Raw genomic sequence first — 21274 nt, 5'->3', positions numbered from 1 at the left:
CCAATTAGACATTTTAGCCCTTCTGTGTCACGCGACTCATTAGTGTTACAAGGTTTTAGGTGTGAATGGGGAGCAAGTGTGGTAAATTTGGTGTTATCATTCTCTCATACTGGTCACTGGAAGTTCAACTTTGCAAAACTTTGTGGTAAGAGCTTTGTCTCCTTTTTTACAATTGTGCTAGAATAAATGGTTGTTGTGTATAAATGGAGAGGAGTACAATGTCTATTGCCAAAATACAAACTAATCTAGGATGGAGCTGCAATTTGAGTTATTTGTATTTGGTTTTAGAAACAAGAGTATCCAATGGAAGCAATTTAGCACAGGTCAGATGATAATGATTAGAGATGAGCAAACCCGAGGTTTGGTGTTCGGACCAAACACAGACTTTACAAAAAAAACCCCCAGAGTTCGGGTGCTTTACATATGAATAACACTCATGCGAGCATCACTGTGCTCGGTGCTTGGCCCAGTACGAGCCGCTTGCAGTGTTTGAACGGCTCACACTGGGGATAACAACAACATGATCGGATGTGGAGTGCACCAATGGAAAAACTCTAAGCACCCTTCCCCGGAAGTGATCTGTTTATGCCCCATCAGTGACTTCCATTAGGGTTCAGGTCAAGTCTGGGTCCCAAACCGAACTTTATCTAAAGTCCAGCTGAACTCGACAAACCAAAGTTCCACGGGTCTGCTCATCTCTAATAATGATTTGTGATTGACCATTTAACTCTATATTGGCTATTTATATGTAGTAAATATTACTGACATTTAGGATATGGTTGTAGTAGAGCTCTATGTGTAAAACCAACTTAAATCCTCAGGATTTATATATATACGGCCTGGAGGCTGTAGCGCATATTGTTATATTGCTTGATGTATGTACACAGTTATTACAACCCCATAAATTAAATTTAGGGGAGCAATGTTCCGTACACAGAGCATACAATGGAGTGAGCGTGCCACTATTTGTTTTCTGTTGGGTTCATACGGAATTGAAAATAAAAACTAGGTATCCCTCTATATAAAGGCAGTGACATATGGAGTCACAGTAAAGGCTCCTTGCACTGAATATAGCTTTATTACAGGTCTATAAAAAATATGCAAAACATGCTTGTGCCCAAACTCTTAAACTGTGGAAATGCCAGAAACATAGAAATAAGCCATATGTAAATTAGGATTGCTCTGAGGTATAAGTGCACTTTGGCAAATCTGTAATATGCGAAGCTCCAGGAGATATTCCTGTTCTGAATTACTTTGAGGTGAAGTATGTCTGTCCTTAGAAGGTCTGCACATTCCTGCAAAATCAAATTCTTAGGGACATTGAAATAAGTACCAATTACATTTCTGCTTTCCTTTAAATTTTCCATCTTTGCAGTCAACATTTTTGCTTTTAGTTTGAATGCCTCACTCTTTCCTCAGCTGGTAAATACTTTGACATGTTTATTTGTCCAGCAAAATCATTTTTGGGACAAAATCTAAGATACAGTAACACTTAGTAAAGTATTTTGGTCAGTATACAAGATGGAAACGAGGCCAGTCATTGTATGTGGAAGAGGTAAAAAGTTCTGTTCTACCAGGTCTGTCAATATATATTTCCTGTGCCAGGAAACAGATTATTCCTCTGATTTAGAAAATGTTTCTGTAATATCTAGACAATTAGCAAAACCTGAATTCTCACACTAAACCTTTCACTCCGTTGGCCATGACTGACGAAGATTTCAAATAGTTGCCAAACCGTGAGAGCAACCGTGAGAGCAACTTGTGGTATATTTGCTTTGGAAAATATATCGATGATGGCCTTTGTTGAAAGCTAAAAAATGGTTATTCGGAGGAAAAAAGTTTAAATCGACACAGTAAGTAATATTTCAGACTCCTTAACCGCTTCATGACTTTGGATGAATATATACGTCCTAGGCAGTCTCCCCTGTTAACCACGGGCTCTGGCAGCGAGCCTGAGGTAATCCCCACACATGTCTGCTGATCCGATCAGCAGACATGTGTGGCTAATAGGCATTGGTGGATCAGAGATCTACCAGGGCCTGCTTACAACTTAGATCGCACTGTCAAAATCTGAAAGAACGATTAAAATGACCATGGTAGGAATTGCGCTGTTGCCTGCCACCGTCGGCGGCGGCCCTATGATGCGGTCATGGGGCACTATGGTGTTGCCATGGTAGCGTGGGGTCAGCTGATGACCTCTAATGTTACCATGACATACTTCCTGTGAGAGCCAACTAAGTGTCAGCACTCACAGGAACACTGCATTTCCGCTGACCAGATCGGATAGTGCAGTGATAAAGTCCCCTAGGGGGATTAGTAAAATCAATTAAAAATGTAAAAACAAAGGTTCTAAAAAAATATGAAGATATTAAAAAACCTAAAAGTTCAAATCACCCCCTTTCACCCCATTGAAAATAAAACAATAAAAACATAAAAAATATACATATATTTGGAATGTATTCAGAAATGCCGATCTATCAAAATATAAAATGAATTAATCTGATCAGTACACGGCGTACCACTAAAAAAAAATTAAAACGCCAAAATTAAGTTTTTTGGTCGCCATAGCATTGCATTAAAATGGGTTAACAGACGATCAAAACGTTGCATCTACACAAAAACATCAGCTAAAGATGCAAAAAATCAGCAGTTACTGAGCCCCAGATCCTGAAAAATGATAACGCTAAAGGTCTTGGAAAATAGCGACAAAAAGCTATTCTTTTTTTGGGCTTCATTTTTTTTTCATCCCTTAGATAAAGGAAACTATACATGTTTGGTATCTACGCACTCGTACCAACCTGAGGCATCATATACTAACACTTTAATTTTATGATATATTGAACGTGGTAAATAAAACACCACAAAAACAAGAGTGCAATTGCATTTTTTTTGCAATTTCACCACACTTGAAATTTTTTTTGCCAGTTTTCCAGTACAATATTTGTTAAAACTAATGATTTCAGTCAAAGGTACAAATCGTACCCGCAAAAAGCAAGCCTTCATATGGCAGTAGCGATAGATAAATAAAAAATTTAGGGCTCTTAGGAAAAGGGAGGAAAAAACTAAAACAAAAAATGAAAAATCAGTGCGGGGGGAAGGGGTTAAAGCTGAGATGGCATTGTAGCACACTGAGGAAAAATGGTTTGCCAAAAAGGTGGTTGGTTACTGAAAGAATGATGCCTATATGTCACTACATTACGCTATGATAGACATAGGATATGGTGGATAAATATGACATACAAGACCAGAGGTTTGGAAGATGCTTTGACCCAGTCATCAGGTGATCACAATTTGTTCCTTATAGCCGTATGCTTGCTGATGTTTTCTGCTCCAGCATATCAAGTTCAATAAATTACTATTCACTTCCTGCGTAATATATACCACTTTTTCAACAATGCCACTGTCACAAGCAGTGGTAGACCGGAGTCCACAGTTGGAAATCCTTTTAGTGTCCCAACCTACTGCTACAGTACAAAGGGCTGCTGATAAGTCTTTGGCTTTATGATCTTTTTTGTTTCTATACATCACATGAAAGCCTTATGTGTCTAATATATGTTTTCAAAATTGTGTTTGTTGCTTATGGCAATAGTGTTCTACGCACATGGGGAAACAAAATGGCTGAGTCTAATGCGATATTCAAAACCTCATACTGGAGAATCGATTATAAATAAATATCTTACTAAAGACAGCAACAAGTCAATTTTCCAAGCAATACCTCTAAAAAATAGTCATGCAATTACCAAATAATAAATGCTATATATAGTGTTACTGAATAAAACACCTAAATACCAGTATACCAATAATACTACTATATAATGTTAAAATAATTCTCCCATGTCAAGACCATATTTAATCACCACAGTCTAAGTATAAGCATCATCTTGTTACTTTACAAAACCCACTATACCAAGACCAATATACCAAATATGCAACATACAAGTGACAAATAATACCACCACACCATGACCATATATTAGCACTATCAATTGATGAGAGAACAATACCACCATATGGAACATTACCCACAGCCACTATAGCAATACCAAACTTACCCCCATACAGTGATCATACAATGTTAGATACCAGTTATACACAAGCGCTTTGCAGATCTTGATCTTCTGAAAGTCTACATAGGTCAATGAGGGTCTTCTCTGCCATTATCTTGATTGTATCAAGCCATCGGGTTGCTGATCTTCCTCTTCGCCTTATTCCTTCTATTCTTTCGACCATGATGTCCTTCTACAGTGTTTGCCCTCTTCGTATTGTGTCGAACGTAGGCAAGTCAAAGCTTGGTGATCCTTGCTTCAAGTGACATGTCTGGCTTGATTTGTTTGGTCTCCTTGTGATCGATGGTATACCGTATTTTTTGGACTTTAAGATGCCCTTTTTCCCCCCAAATGTTGAGGGAAAGTGGGGGGTGCATCTTATAGTCTGACTGTAGGGCATGGCTGTGGGGAATGAGGGTGCTGCGGTGGCGTGGGTCATCGGGGGCATGAGCAGGCTGCAGCAGCGCCTGCCATGACCACGTGGGCCCGCTCATTTCATATGCACACCCATCCTCCCACCCATCTCTCAGCGCTGAAGCCTGCGCTGACAGGTGGGCGGGGTGATGAGCGGGGATGCGTGCATATTAAATAGCCGGCCCGCATGATCACCCCTGGAACTAAAGCCTGGAGTGATCATGTGTGGCTGTATTCACTGCCCCCCATGCATCATCATCAGCGCGGAGGGCAGTGAATCAGTATACTCACCGGCCACGATGCCAGCAGCACCGCGATGTCCTCCTCTCTGCCGGCCGTGGCTGTGTGGAGACTAGTGGTGTTCACAGCGATAACGTCAGCGCTGTGCACACGTGTCCACACAGCTGCGGCCGGCAGACAGGAGGACATTGCGATGCTGCAGGGAACGTGGCCGTCTCCACACAGGTCAGTGGCGCTGCTGCCGGCACAGACAGGAGGAGGAGCGATGCTGCAGGAAGTGAGGAAAGGTGAGTAAGAACGTTTTTTTTTTGTGTGCTACAGGATCCGGCAATATAGCAGGATGGGGGTATATAGCAGGATGGGGGTATATAGCAGCATGGGGATATATAGCAGGATGGGGATATATAGCAGGATGGGGGTATATAGCAGGAAAGGGGTGTATAGCAGGTTGGAAGCACATACCAGGATGGGGGTATATAGCAGGATGCGGCCATACACCAAGATGGGGTACATATCAGGATGCGGATGTGGCCATATGCCAGGATGGGGTATATAGCAGGATGCGGCCATACACCAAGATGGGGTACATATCAGGATGTGGATGTGGCCATATGCCAGGATGGGGTATATAGCAGAATGCGGCCATATGCCAGGATGGGGTATACAGCATGATGCGACCATATGCCAGGATGGGGTATATAGCAGGATGGGAGCACATACCAGGATAGCAGTATATAGTAGGATAGGGGCTATACCTATGAAGGATGAAGGATATATATATACAAGGCAGGAGGATCATTACCAGGATGGGGTACCTTAATAGATAGTTTGGGGACATTACCCCCATAACAATTGTCAACAGCAAATCCTCGCCCCATAACAGTGTGTCATGACAACATTTTTTGCTTAAAATTTTATTTTCCTATTTTCCTTCTCTAAAACCAGGGTGCATCTTATGGTCCAGTGTGTCTTATAGTCCGAAAAATACAGTAAATAACATCCTTCTCCAGCACCACATTTCGAAGGTGTTGATTCTTCTTCTGTCTTGTTTCTTTATTGTCCAAGTTTTACCACAAAAAACAAAACTGTAAAAGCAGTATCTTTATCACCAGTGAAATGTTTATCGATTTGAGGATTTGCCCATAGCTATTCTTCTAGTGACTTCTGGTTTTGTCGCTTCATCTTGAGTGATCATCGAGCCGAGTAGGTTGAAGTCCATTACAACTTCCAAATTGTTGCCATCCATCTTAAATGTGTGCCGATCGTACCTGACAATAGTAAATATCTTTGTCTTCTTTGTATTGAGTAGGAGTCTCATGTTCGCGCTTTCCATCTTGTCACTCCATAATAAGTCCTTCATTCCATCTACGCTTTTTGATATCGATGTTGTATAATCTGTATATTTAAGATTGTTGATGATTTGTCCAGAAATTTTGATTCCTTGTTCTTTGTTAGCAAGTTCAGCCTTCCTGAAAATAGTTTCTGCATAAAAATGAAAGAGAAATGGTGACTGGATACAGCCTTGTCTAACTCCCCACTGTACTTGGAACCATGCTGTGTCACCGTGTTCCGTTCACATTGCTGCTTCTTGATTGATGTAAAAGTTTCTAATGAGGCTGATCAGATAGCTTGGCACACCCATTTCCATGGTATTCCAAAGTTTCTGGTGACCAACACAGTCGAAGCCTTAGTTGTAGCTGATGAAGTAAACATAGATCTCCTTGTTGTATTCTTTGGCCTTTTCCATTAATAGGAATAAACACAGATCTTGTGAAACATCAGCTGCTGTTTAAGAAGACTATTAGGTCATTTGGAATATTGTCACATCTAGGAGTTGCTTTGTTGTTCGACAGAAGCTTTATGGCAGCAATAACTTCATCTTTCAGGATGCTCGGCTCTCTATCGATTCATCTCAGTTTCCTCCTGTATTACTGAGTCTCTTTGTAGAGGTGCTTTATTTACTTTTTCCATCTTTCCTTGATCTGTTCTGGCTCAATTAGTTTGTTACCATTGGCGTTTTTAAACATACACACTCTTGGTTGAAACTTTAGTCGTATCTCTTTGAGCTTTTGGTATGCCTTCCTGGTTTTGCCTCAGAGATATACAATTTACAGTGCCATGCAAAAGTTTGGGCACCTCTGGACAAAATTACTGTTATTGTAAACAGTTAGGCAAGGTGAAGATGAAATGAAAAGATGACACATTTTCTTGGTATTTTACAATTTCCGTGTCCTGTCCTTGTTTTCACAGTAATGATCGACGACCTCCATCTTTGGCAAACACATATGTGGTCAATCTGATTCTTATAGCCCCATTTGGTAATATCCATATGTAAAGTCTCTATTTGTGATTTTGGAAGAATATGTTCATGTTGGACATTTGATTTGTCTAACAAAAGTCAATGAACCTTCCTCCAGCCTTAGTTTCATTAGGCAAGTCCATAGTTTTAACAGCAGTTCCATGTTTGCCATGGCCTACTTTGTCATTCAAGTCTCCCATGATAATTAGGAAGTCTTGCTTTTTGCATTTTGTCAACTTCCTCTTGAACGTGATTGTAGAATAGTTTATTTATTTAACTCATGTATATAGTGCCATCAATTTCACAGCAGTTTGCAAATGTCATTATCACTGTCCCCGTTGGGGTTCACAATCTAAAATCCCTATCATGTATGTATGTAAGTATGTCTTTGTAGTTCAACATGAGTATATTTCTATGACTGTGACATGGATTTGTGCTCCTTGTAGTCATATCAAGATGACTCCATCATTGACTGCATGCTTCAGGACAGTGGCAGCCAATCTTCGATTGACAATAAAAGTGATACAATTTCAACTTTGGTTGACATTGCCAGAATAGTAGACCCAATGTTTGTTTGACTGGAAATGTATGATGGATTGAGTCCATCTTAGTTCACTAAGTCGAGTCCTGCTTTGTCTATTTTGGCTTTGCCAATGTCATGGTTCGTACGGTCCAGGTTCCAAAACTGATATCTCTACAGCTTTTGATCTTCCCTTTCAACCAACATCAGCACCAAGACGACTTTTTGGTTTTGATCCTTACACATAACATTTGATTATACCCAAGTTGACCATCAGCTCTTCCCCAGTAGCTTGATGAGTTCCTTCTGACCTACTGGTGCATTATCCAGCCTTACATCAAATTCTTTCAGTTGTACTCTGTCAAGTTTTCTTGACCAAAGACAGAAGTAGATTGCCAGGACTTTCTTCCGCTCAGTAATATGGCACCTGTGAAGGATCCACACTGAACAGCACTGTATATTGTCAATACAATTTCCCTCACCACTCAATGTCCAACTGTTGATGCTGGTCTAAGTACACTTAGTCTGGCACCTCAGTTGAAAGCTATCTACTTGGGGTGTCCCTGAGCAAAATATTTTGCCAAAGGCATAGTTTTTAACATCAATGATGCATGCAAGCCCCGCCAGTTTGGCAAACAGGTACTGTCATGAACGAGGACATAAACAATACAGATAAAGCTAGTGACTCGCCAGTGACATTTCCAAAAGGAGGCAATCATTTTTTCTTTTCATCATCATCTGGCACAAATTGCTAAGATTCCTTCCAGACACAATTTGTTTTTTCAGAATGTAACACAGAGACATCTATGCAGAGTGCTTCTAACGCACCCTCCCTACTTTTTTCCCCATGTACTGTATATACAAACTCCATAGTGCCATAGTGCCCTCCATGGTGTCCTACACAGTAGCACAACAGAATAATCAAATATTAAACATATCACAGTGGTAATGTTCCCTCTCATGTTCCACCAACCCACACAGAATGTAAATGTCCACACAGTTATATAACAGTACACGGAGTAAAATATACAGAGGTGTCACAGTAAAGGGGTAATTAACAGACAGGACAGAGGCAATAAATACAGTGATGTCACAGTACAGGGGTAATATACACAGAGATGTCACAATACAGGGATAATACACACAGTGATGTCACAGTACAGGGGTAATATACACAGTGATGTCACAATACAGGGATAATACACACAGAGATGTCACAATACAGGGATAATACACACAGTGATGTCACAGTACAGGGGTAATATACACAGTGATGTCACAATACAGGGATAATACACACAGTGATGTCACAGTACAGGGGTAATATACACAGTGATGTCACAGTACAGAGCTAATACACACAGTGATGTCACAGTACAGGGATAATATACACAGAGATGTCACAATACAGGGGTAATATACACAGAGATATCACAGTACAGGGATAATACACACAGTGATGTCACAGTACAGGGGTAATATGCACAGAGATGTCACAGCACAGGGGTAATAAACACAGAGATGTCACAATACAGGGATAATACACACAGTGATGTCACAGTACAGGGGTAATATGCACAGAGATGTCACAGCACAGGGGTAATAAACACAGAGATGTCACAATACAGGGCTAATACACACAGTGATGTCACAGTACAGGGGTAATAAACACAGTGATGTCACAGTAAAGGGGTAATATACACAGTAATGTCACAATACAGGAGTAATAAACACAGTAATGTCACAGTACAGGGGTAATACACACAGTGATGTCACAGTACAGGGATAATATACACAGTGATGTCACAGTACAGGGGTAATACACACAGTGATGTCACAGTACAGGGATAATAAACAGTGATGTCACAGTACAGGGGTAATATACACAGTGATGTCACAGTACAGGGGTAATATACAAAGTTCAGGGTGATAAACACAGTACAGGGGTACGAAACAGTGATGTCACAGTACAGGAATAATAACCACAGAGATGTCACAGTATTTTACAAGACGAGAAAACCCTACTAATGTTGTGGATGATCAGTGTATATTTATTTGTATGTGAGTGAAAGTTTGTGCTTGTCTATTTGTGGAATATTTATGTGGATTCAGCTCACTATTTTTCTTTTGATTCTTGCATGGAATAATTCTTTGGTTTTTGGCAGAACACAGCATGAGGATGTTTGGCTAAGAATAATAAGTTGCTTTGATCAACTGAAGAGTAATCTATGGTGCCAGCTAAGTACTATACGCTAAAAAGTGTGTAGTAAAAACTAACAACTCAGCACTGGGCCAGTAAATAATAACAAAAGGAAAAACTATAAAATAGATTTCAAAAGAAAATAGTTTTCCACATTCAGTTGTTAACACTTAATGAGCAAAATTGTCCAGTAAACAGAAAATCATGCTCCTGACCAAGCCTGCCAGAAGAAGGAGCGTTGGAATGGACACAATGTACAACTTACACAATCTACCTTTTTCCTGATCAATGGTGGTCAAACGGCAACATTATGGGAGCTTTTTAAGATGTGACTTTGCATATATTAGAGAGCTGTAGGTTACCTGCAATGTCTCTGGTCCCCGGTTTGCAGTTGAGAAATGGCCACACGAGCTGTCACTATTCATCCTATTCTACAGGATTTACAAAAACAGCTCTGAGTCTTCTCAGCTCTTTTTATACCCCTCATTTTTTATAGTGAAGTGCAACCAATTATATGCTGGCAACCCTTATCTGCAAACAGAGGACAGATATTACAATCGATAGAGGTCTGAACTGTTGAATCTCATTGATCAAAGAAGAATGATTCCACTGAAGTGAGTGCTGATATAACCATGAACACAGGTAGAAAAACTGTACAATACAAAAGCACTCAAGACTTTTGGGTATAAGGAATATAAAAGGAAGGTGCTCACCTGAACAGCTTGTGTGCAGGCACAACTCCTATGAATGCCTGAAAATATCAGCGGTTGCTGCAACGAGGCTGAGGGATGATCTCCTCCAGGATAGTTGTCCTATTTGGAGGAGATCATGATTTTATGTTGCGCAACTGTAATGAAGAATCCTTAGAACCAAGATGAGTTGAACGGTTTCTATTTCCACAACACGTTTCAACACTGGACTATCATCTTTCTATAGTGGAAAAAAACAATTGCATATCAAGTGTTCAAGGGCAGGGGGTTTATGAGGTTCATATGAAGATGCTAGTCCAGTACTGAAACACGTTGTGAAAATGAAAACCATTCAACTCATCTTGGTCCTAATGATTCTTCAGTACATCAGAGCAGTCTACAATCGTGATATCATCCAAATTGGTTGACCATAAACACACAACAGAGGCTGCTTCTTAAAAATTATACTTTGTGATAACTGAGACTCTAGGATCTATAATATATGCATATATACATATATAAGAGGGGCTGCTGATAAGTCTTTGGCTTTGTGATTTTTTTTTGTTTCTATGGTAACGAATGTTACATCACATGAAAGCCTTATGTGTCTAATATATGTTTTTAAAATTTTGTGTTTGTTGGTTTTGGCAGCAGTGTTCTACACACACGGGTAAACAAAATGGCGGAGTCTAATGCGATATTCACAGCAACTGAGAGCAGAGGAGTGATAAAATTCTTGTTTCTGCAAGGATATTCATGGTGCTATGTCGCAGACATTGGGGGATAAATCCCCTTCATAATACACAGTTAAGAACTGGGTTTCCAAAATTAAAACAGACCACTTCAGCACCAATGATGAGGAACGTCCTGGACGACCGAGAGTGGTGGTTGTTCCGGAGATCGACGATGTTGTGCACAACCTCATACTGGAGAATCAACGAATTTCAACTAAAGCAATAGCAGACATCATGAGGATTTCCTATGAACGTGTTTGTGTCATTATCCATGAACATTTGGACATGAGGAAACTATCTGCAAAGTTGGTCCCCACATATCTGACAACAGATCAGAGAAGCATGCGAGTGAAAACTTCCCGGTCCATTTGTCAGCGTTTCCGGTCTGATAAGAACTTTCTGGATCGACTGGTCACTATTGCTGAGACCTGGATTTATTTGTATGACCCTGAAAACAAAGAGCAGTTAAAAGAATCGAGGCACAGTGTTTCTCCTCATCCAAAGAATTTCAGGGTGCAAAAATCAGCCACTAAGGTTGATGGTGTCTGTGTTCTGGGATAAGGAGGGCATGCTGCTAGTGGACTACCTTCAAAAGGGTTCCACCATCATGAAAGGTATTACATTTAACTTTTGGACCAATTGAAGGCAGCTCTGAAGGCCAAAAAGCGCGGCAAGCTGTCAAAAGAAATCTTGTTCCTGCAAGACAACGCCTCCGCTCACACTGCACAAGCAACCATGGTAAAACTGGCAGAGCTGGGCTTCCGGCTGGTTGACCACCCAAACCTGAAGAAACACCTCAAAGGTACCAAATTTCACACCCTTTCTGATGCCATGGCTGCTACGGATGCCTGGTTTGAGGCACAACCGAAATCCTTCTTTGTGCTAGGCTTACAGGACTTGGAATACCAATGTAAGAATTGTGTTGACATTAGTGGAGAGTATGTGGAACAAATGTAAAGTTTCATCATCCTATCTAATTTCTTTCTGGGTAAAGACAAAGACCCATCAGCAGCCCCTCGTATATATATATATATATATATATATATATATATTACACACACATACACGCACAGTTATTACACTAGTAGCAAGCAACTCTACTGCCCTGCTTGAATGCTACTAGAAATGGAATAGGGTCTGCAAGTAATACCCAGCTATAATGTCCAGTAATACCCAGCTGGAAAGTTGCCCTACACTGCTATGCCTGCACAGGAGGGTTTTCTTAGAAAAAAAATGGGACAAAGTTAGATAGTGCTTGAAAATAACAAAATAAGTTTTACTCACCTGTTGATGACTCTGAAGCTCCAGCGCCTCTTCCTTGCTACTCCACAGAGTTCTTCATTTAGAGCATCAGTGAGTGATGTCCTGTCTTCAATATGTGACTGCTGCAATCACTGGGCACAGTAATCAGGCTATAGTAGACTAGATTAATATAAGCATTTTTCTTAGCCATGGGTCATTTTCTCCAAAAGGAAAAAAAACACTACAATTTAATAAAGAAATGCTCATTATTTAACACATCTGTTCCTCGGTGAATAAGAACAAAGATACCCAGTTCTCTGACATTTCTTAAGTAGCAAGGAAAAAGCTGTGTTATGTTAAGCTAGCGCTAACCTTCCTTCTTAAAGAACAAAACAGATTTTAATACCTAAATTCAACAAAAACTAAACCCGAACAAAATTATCATCCTGTCCATCACCGAGCCTGAATTACATTACAAACCGTAGTACGGACTGTTGTTTTAAATTGTTTGGCTGCCTTAGAAATGTTAAGTATCAAGAAAATCTCTCTTCATGGCCAAGTGCCACCACCATACATAATATCAATCAAGACCGAGTCATGTTGTGCCATTGAAAATAAAGGCAGAAGTCAGGGAAGGCCGGTTAGCAGAAACTTTACCTGAAATGTAAGCATGACTTAGGTAAATATAAGAATTCAGCTAGGAAGGGCTGATTCCTATCTCATGGCAATGTATGCATGGTTTGTATTTGACTCCTGTAGTCTACTACAGTCATTAAAGTGTACAATAGTCAACCTGAATCCATTCCAACCCATTCAACCACTGTAGAAGAAATTATATATTTCCTCCGAATAACCATTTTAAATTAAGCAGTTTTGTGGTTGAGTGGAGAATAATCCTTACTGACCCCAGGTTTACTATGCCAAAATATAACACATGATCCTGAGTACAATCAGGAATAAGAACTTGGTCTATTAGCGATTTATTTCATATATCGTAGATTCTATTAATATTTTTGATTTGAGGCCCCATTTGGCGTATATTCCAGAGAAATCTCCAGACATACAGCTTTATAGCTGAAATCATCACATAGCTTCACAATTTAAAGAAATGGCTACCATTGGGTCAATGGTGACCATGGCCACATTGTGATTATATACTGGAAGCAATCCATAACCTAAAGCCCACATGCACCCATAAGGTATCATGTGACTAGAGTTTAATGAAGAACATAAATGATGTTTTATTTTTAATAACATCAAACAAATAACTGCTCTTTCTCTTAATGTTAATTTGTTTCAAAGCAAACATTGACATTCTATCCCAAGGGTCTCAAACATGTGGGCCACATGTGACCCCTGAAGCTGCTTCATGTGGCCCACAGGCACCATAGACACCCTTTCATGATCGCAGCCCTGTCCAAGGTGCCGCTGACATCAGCGCTTTATTTCAATTGAATGTGGGTCCTTGGATGCCTATTTAATTGAAATGTACGGCTGTACAGAGATAAGCTCTCTACATCGCAATGCCAATGCCAGCCAATCAGAGAACAGCAGATGACGTTGGCTTGCCGCTGCAGTAGACCATGGCAGTAACGTCATATAACACCACCTCGGTACGCGGACGTCGGCTGCTGGCTTCTGATTGGCCGGCGACTGGCCTTGGCTGGGTCACGATCCTCAAGGAGTCTACGGTGCCTGCGGGCTGCATGTGCAGAAAAGAGGATGCCGAGGGAATGGAGGGCAAGATAAAAGAATCTTTTCTTTTACAGTTAGGTCCAGAAATATTTGGACAGTGACACAATTTTCGCGAGTTGGGCTCTGCATGCCACCACATTGGATTTGAAATGAAACCTCTACAACAGAATTCAAGTGCAGATTGTAACGTTTAATTTGAAGGTTTGAACAAAAATATCTGATAGAAATTGTAGGAATTGTACACATTTCTTTACAAACACTCCACATTTTAGGAGGTCAAAAGTAATTGGACAAATAAACCAAACCCAAACAAAATATTTTTATTTTCAATATTTTGTTGTGAATCCTTTGGAGGCAATCACTGCCTTAAGTCTGGAACCCATGGACCTCACCAAACGCTGGGTTTCCTCCTTCTTAATGCTTTGCCAGGCCTTTACAGCCGCAGCCTTCAGGTCTTGCTTGTTTGTGGGTCTTTCCGTCTTAAGTCTGGATTTGAGCAAGTGAAATGCATGCTCAATTGGGTTAAAATCTGGTGATTGACTTGGCCATTGCAGAATGTTCCACTTTTTTGCACTCATGAACTCCTGGGTAGCTTTGGCTGTATGCTTGGGGTCATTGTCCATCTGTACTATGAAGCGCCGTCCGATCAACTTTGCGGCATTTGGCTGAATCTGGGCTGAAAGTATATCCCGGTACACTTCAGAATTCATCCGGCTACTCTTGTCTGCTGTTATGTCATCAATAAACACAAGTGACCCAGTGCCAATGAAAGCCATGCATGCCCATGCCATCACGTTGCCTCCACCATGTTTTACAGAGGATGTGGTGTGCCTTGGATCATGTGCCGTTCCCTTTCTTCTCCAAACTTTTTTCTTCCCATCATTCTGGTACAGGTTGATCTTTGTCTCATCTGTCCATAGAATACTTTTCCAGAACTGAGCTGGCTTCATGAGGTGTTTTTCAGCAAATTTAACTCTGGCCTGTCTATTTTTGGAATTGATGAATGGTTTGCATCTAGATGTGAACCCTTTGTATTTACTTTCATGGAGTCTTCTCTTTACTGTTGACTTAGAGACAGATACACCTACTTCACTGAGAGTGTTCTGGACTTCAGTTGATGTTGTGAACGGGTTCTTCTTCACCAAAGAAAGTATGCGGCGATCATCCACCACTGTTGTCATCCGTGGACGCCCAGGCCTTTTTGAGTTCCCAAGCTCACCAGTCAATTCCTTTTTCCTCAGAATGTACCCGACTGTTGATTTTGCTACTCCAAGCATGTCTGCTATCTCTCTGATGGATTTTTTCTTTTTTTTCAGCCTCAGGATGTTCTGCTTCACCTCAATTGAGAGTTCCTTAGACCGCATGTTGTCTGGTCACAGCAACAGCTTCCAAATGCAAAACCACACACCTGTAATCAACCCCAGACCTTTTATCTACTTCATTGATTACAGGTTAACGAGGGAGACGCCTTCAGAGTTAATTGCAGCCCTTAGAGTCCCTTGTCCAATTACTTTTGGTCCCTTTAAAAAGAGGAGGCTATGCATTACAGAGCTATGATTCCTAAACCCTTTCTCCGATTTGGATGTGAAAACTCTCATATTGCAGCTGGGAGTGTGCACTTTCAGCCCATATTATATATATAATTGTATTTCTGAACATGTTTTTGTAAACAGCTAAAATAACAAAACTTGTGTCACTGTCCAAATATTTCTGGACCTAACTGTACATGTATGTCAAGAGCTGCAGAATAGGGATATTATTACAGGATTGGAACCAGAATGGGGATATCACTATATGATGGGGACATTAGTACAAGGGGACCTGGATAGGGATATTACTACAGGATGGGGACCAGAATGTGGACAGGACTACAAGATGAGACCAGGATGGGGTTAAATTAATACAAGATGGGGACAAGGATAGGCTCATTACTACAAGAACGGTTCCAGGATGAGGCATTACTACAAGAAGGAGATGAGGGTACGGACATTACTACAGAATGGGGACATTATTACAAGGCGAGGACCAGGATGGGGACATTACTACAGGATGGGGACATTACCACAAGGGAACCTTGATGGGGACAGTACTACAGGATGGGGACCAAAATGGAGACGTTACTACAAAGGGATCAGGGATGAGGACATTCCTACAATATGGGGAACTGGATGGGACATTACTACAAGAAGGGAAGCGGGATGTGGACATAACTAAAAGATCGGGGCCAGGATAAAGGACATAATTACAAGATAGGGACCAAGATGGGGACATTATTACAAGATCTTGACCAGAATTACTATATGGTGCTAATAAAATGAAACAATGCTGGAAGACAAAGGAGCACAAAATAGGGTCGTATCAGAGGACAATCAGGTGAAACAACCACAATGGAGTAGCTCACCTTTGACAGTTGTGAAATCCACAACCAACTGCAAAACGCTTGTAGGACACGGCTGCTGCACCCACATATGGAAGTAGAGAATGAACAGGTGGTGACGACGAGCTAAAGAGACAATCCAGGATTTAACTATACTGATTTTATTTCTACGTGTTTCAGAGAACCCCTCTCCTTCTTCAGGACTAATCATATATCGCGTGATATCTATGTGATTATTCCTAAAGAAGGAGAGGCGTTCGCTGCGAAATTGCTGCGTCGGCAATTTCATTTAATCCCTTGTTTTTTTTTGGGGGGGGGTTCTACTTTGGCGATGATAATGTTGCGCAACAGCCAGAAAACAAGCAGCTAATGTGCTACAATAATACAAAACCTGAAAAACTCTCTAAGAATGTTTAACCCTCAAAGCAAATATGAATTTTTAATGCCACATTTTTGTAAATGAAATTGTTATATGGCAGATGGAGCTCTGATTTTATGTTTATACCATGCTCCAAGTGTGGCGCCCTGGACTAGCCAGGTCGTCACAGGGACTACAACACGACAGCCCCACCCCGAGATAGGCACATCAGCCAGACACAAAATCCTTGTTGCCTCCCTCCAGGGGCTGATGTCCACACCAGGTGGGGTGGAGCCAGGCGGTTGGACCCACCCACTGAGGAGTTCACAGTCCTGGAGGCGGGAAGAGGAAGGGAGTTGAGTTAGGGAAGTCAAAGTGAGAGGAGTGAAGTAGGAGTAGATGAGCAAACTGACTGTGTCCGCGTACGTGGCCCGGGCACCGAGAGCAAGGATGGCAGACGGTGGTGGCCGTCTGCAGGAGAGGCAGATCAACGCGGAACCGTAGGACCGGAGACGGGCGGTGGCCCGCCGGTACCGAACCGGGGAGCAAAGTGAAGCCAGCACAAACCGGCAGGGCCTGCGGACCCCGACCAGGCTTGGAGTCGCCGTTAAACAAGTCAAATCCGTTAGTGACCGGAACCCCAGGGGTTTCCAAACAGCCAAGACCCGATTGAAGGCAACCGTCCAACCAGCACAAGCGAAATACAGCTACCGCCACAGCTAGAGTTCCCAGGGCCAGAGCCTGCGGGCAAAAGCGCTCCTCCGGCCCATACACACGCTGGGGAGCGGGTTACCGGTGGGAAGCCATCGGGACCGAAGATACACAAAAGGTGCAGGGAAAGGCAGCCACCACGAACCGTCCGGGAAAAACCACAGCAGCCGGCTGCGGGGCCCGTCCAACCAGCCGTTTGTTTTACCAGAGACTTTGCATCCATTTGTGGCTGAGTGAGTACTACTGTGCCGTCCGGCACCGCGCTGCGCAGTCCAAGCGACCCTGCACCTGGCCCAACCCGGCCTCCCCGTCACCTCACCGGGCCTCGGGACCACCAACCCCCCTACCCACGGAGGGGAGAGAAACATCCCAGCTGCTCCCTGCTATCGCTCCCGGGATCCCCGTCAACAGCAGCGGTGGTGCCCCAACCTCACCACAAACCGTGGGTGGCGTCACGGACTAAATCCCCCAAACCACACTACCCCCTTTCATTCACGGGCGAGGAGCGCCGTTCGAGTCCCCGGATCCGGCCCACCGCTCGAGCCACCGAGCAGCAGCGGCAGCGCCGGACCCGAGCGTGGTGAGCGCAGCGCCCTCCCCGCCCGCGACACAAGTCTCCTGTATAGCCAGTATGGACTTGCTAGGTATGTGTAGCACCCTAACTTATTATTGAGCAGCGTGTATAAGCTATACACAATAAGCTCCCTCTAGTGGTGACTACAGAAAGCTAGAACAGTCAGATATAACTGGTGCCTATACAGGTGATATATAACCGACTGGTCCCTCTGCTGATAAATGACACTATTTAAATTGAAGGTATAAGTGGTGATGTCAGTTCTGTATCTTGTAAATGCATTGTGTGTGACATCTTTTATCATTATTTAGATGTATTTTAAAAGGAAAAACCATAAAATGAAGATTTGAGATCACAAAACACAAAGCAAAATCCTCTGAGAGAGAAATGGGAAGATTTACAAGTTTAGCAAAAGACCAAGAATACTTTAATGGCACGATTCTGCCTTGGGTTTGTATAACTTCATCAGTGTTTAGGAGACTCTCAGTACTGATCCGATTTGATGATTTATATCTCAGAGAAGGCTGCAAAGTCTGGACGACCTGTTCTGGGGATTAAAGCAAAACTGTCTCCACTTCGAGAAATGTTCTACAAATAAGAGCAGTGGCTGATGTTGGTTTCTTGAGGCTGTTACTTCAGCAGAGTAGAGGATTTGGGAAAGAACTTTTCACAGTTCTCTGATCAGCAAATTAGGGATCTTTAGAAACCACAGGAATGTAGACGTAAAGTTTGTTTTTCATCCGCACCGCAGTAAAATGTCTGTATTATATACACCATTGTAGGGAGCATTTACAAGGATAAATCATCATGCATTACTGAGGTAAAAACACGTGAGATGTCCCCTCATCTAACCTACAATCTTACATTTTCTACTATTGATTCGCATGAAAGGAATCAGAAATTTAGAGTATTCCAATCTTAGTGATGGCATGTCATTAACAAATGCCATCACTTAAAGGGGTTGTCCACGACTTGGACAACCCCTTTTCCATTTACTATATTTGTCCCCAGAAAAATAAAAAAGCTGATACTTTCCTCCCATTCCAGCATTGTCGGCAAACATGTTCCTCTGGATCACGTGAGGTTGTTACATCACACGAGCCCAGCGCCCAATCATCACCAGCTTCACTGTCCCGCCTTCAACAGGAAGTGAGAGCTGAGGCTGGCGGCTCACTTCCTGTTAATTACCTATTCGTCCGAAGATGGGGATAGTGAAGTCGGTGGTGATTGGGCGCTGGGCTTGTTTGCTGTAACAAACTAATGTGAGCCATAGAAACACGAGTACTGACACTGCCACTGCCATTTATTTTCTGGGGGACAAACATGAGGATTTGCTAGTAGTAAATAACTATTTAAAAGGGGTTGTCCACTATATATTTATTTTAACAACTGTGTTGTGAACATGATTACATGGCAATTTCTAATATATAAGTGTTACAGGATCTCCTCCTATTCTTGCTCTTCACAAATTGCAGAGCTTTCCTGTTCTCAAAATGGCTGCTGGTCGAGGAGCATCTGAAGTTTAGGAGTTAGTACCTGCTTGTTTTTGGGGCTGATATTTGACCATTTGTACATTTCCTTGAGCGTGGAAGTGTTTATTCATATTTATATGACACTGCCCCATAGGTGTGATATGTCACTTATACTTATAGTATTACAGGATGTTAGTTTAGAAGTGTATGATAGTGGAGGCAAATGTATGGAAGTGTTATTTGATAAAAGTATGGTGCTGTTATTTAGGCTCAAAGTCTACAGTATGTTGCTTAAAAATGGCCACGGTATAAAAATACACTACATAGGGGATAGGCATCAACAGATGGTAACACATTGAAAATCAGCCCTACGTTTGTAAATTCTCACACTTTGATTCAATAGTTAAACACTACATGCATTTCACTACAATACATAGAGCAATGTTAATCAGTCATAATTTTATTATTTTTGATAATTTACATGAATACTAGCTGTAGTATCCAGCATTGCCCAGGATAGTAACTGTCTCTCTGTCTCTCTCCCACTGTCCGACTCTCTCCCTCTCTGTCTGTCTTCCTCTCTGTCTGTCTTCCTACCCCTCTGTCTGTCTGGCTACCTCTCTGTCTGTCTGGCTACCTCTCTGTCTGTCTGGCTACCTCTCTGTCTATTTGTCTGTCTTCCTTGATATAGAAGGGTTAATAGTTTCTCTTTTTCTTTATTAAAGATTTATTGTTATTAGTAAGTATATCTGATGGTAGTTCATAGTCATTATGGAGCCTACGGAATAAGAGACAGACTCAAGGATTATTATGGTTTCTAAATGTTCTTCTTATCTCATATGCATGACTCTACATTTTTGTTTTGCTAAAACTTAAAGGTCATATGAACAATTAGTAAAGTTCAGCTCGAAGTTTTTTTCTTTTTCTTTTGCAATATCACATTGATCTGTAAATGGTATAAATAAACTGTACTTTGATGAAATAAACAGAAGAAATTGATCATGCCCACATGGATGCTGGTCTTTTCTCTCCGAGCGCTCGATCTTGATTAGGTCTGAAGAGGCCTAACTCAAGAGGACCTCACTGGTGATCCCATAAGCTGACTTGTGACAAAACAGAACAGCTACAACAGTTTGGCGCCCAACGTGGGGCCGTGGCCAACCAGCCTATTCGGAAGAAGTTTTGGGGACTCTTGAGACAGTGAAATTTCAGCTGCAGCAAGGTGAGAAGCTTTATTCTTACACTTCATTTCACTCTCTCTGATTTCCCGAATATTCTGGGTAAGGCTGTACACACGGTTCAAGAACTCTGGCATCACCAGTGAGTATTGTTTTTTTCATGCATGTCTGAATGAGAGTTGAAATATAGAGTAATAAGATAATCTGTTGTCCGTCCATTAACTGATTGCATAGAGTGCATAGCACGGAATTTGGGATAGTCTCTGTATAATTGCATTTGCTGTGTTGCTGTGTTTTGTGTTTTTGTGGCAATACTCTGGTCTAGGGATATGTGTTCATAAGTGGTTTCATATTAATGCCTAGATAAAGTAGGGAGGCAATAGGTTGTTGTATATTGATGAGAAGCCTCTGAATAACAAAGTGACAAGTAATTGTGATAAGAGACTTGGTGAAATAATATGTATGTATAAGTCTAATGGTTATATGTCATACTGTGGACTGTGAAAAGATGTTCCGGTTGTGAAA

At 41.6% G+C, this 21274-nt stretch overlaps 1 protein-coding gene across 1 annotated transcript in view; it reads right to left on the bottom strand.

Annotated features, from left to right (window-relative positions):
- The window catches only part of LIX1 (limb and CNS expressed 1), a 233690-nt gene that overhangs the window by 75704 nt on the left and 136712 nt on the right, over window positions 1-21274 (bottom strand). The gene's annotated exons all lie outside the window — the stretch shown is intronic.

The sequence above is a fragment of the Anomaloglossus baeobatrachus genome, chromosome 1, assembly GCF_048569485.1.
Source record: "Anomaloglossus baeobatrachus isolate aAnoBae1 chromosome 1, aAnoBae1.hap1, whole genome shotgun sequence".
Taxonomy (NCBI): domain Eukaryota; kingdom Metazoa; phylum Chordata; class Amphibia; order Anura; family Aromobatidae; genus Anomaloglossus; species Anomaloglossus baeobatrachus.
The sequence above is the reverse complement of the archived record's forward strand: the minus strand, read 5'-3'. Positions and strand labels throughout refer to the sequence as shown.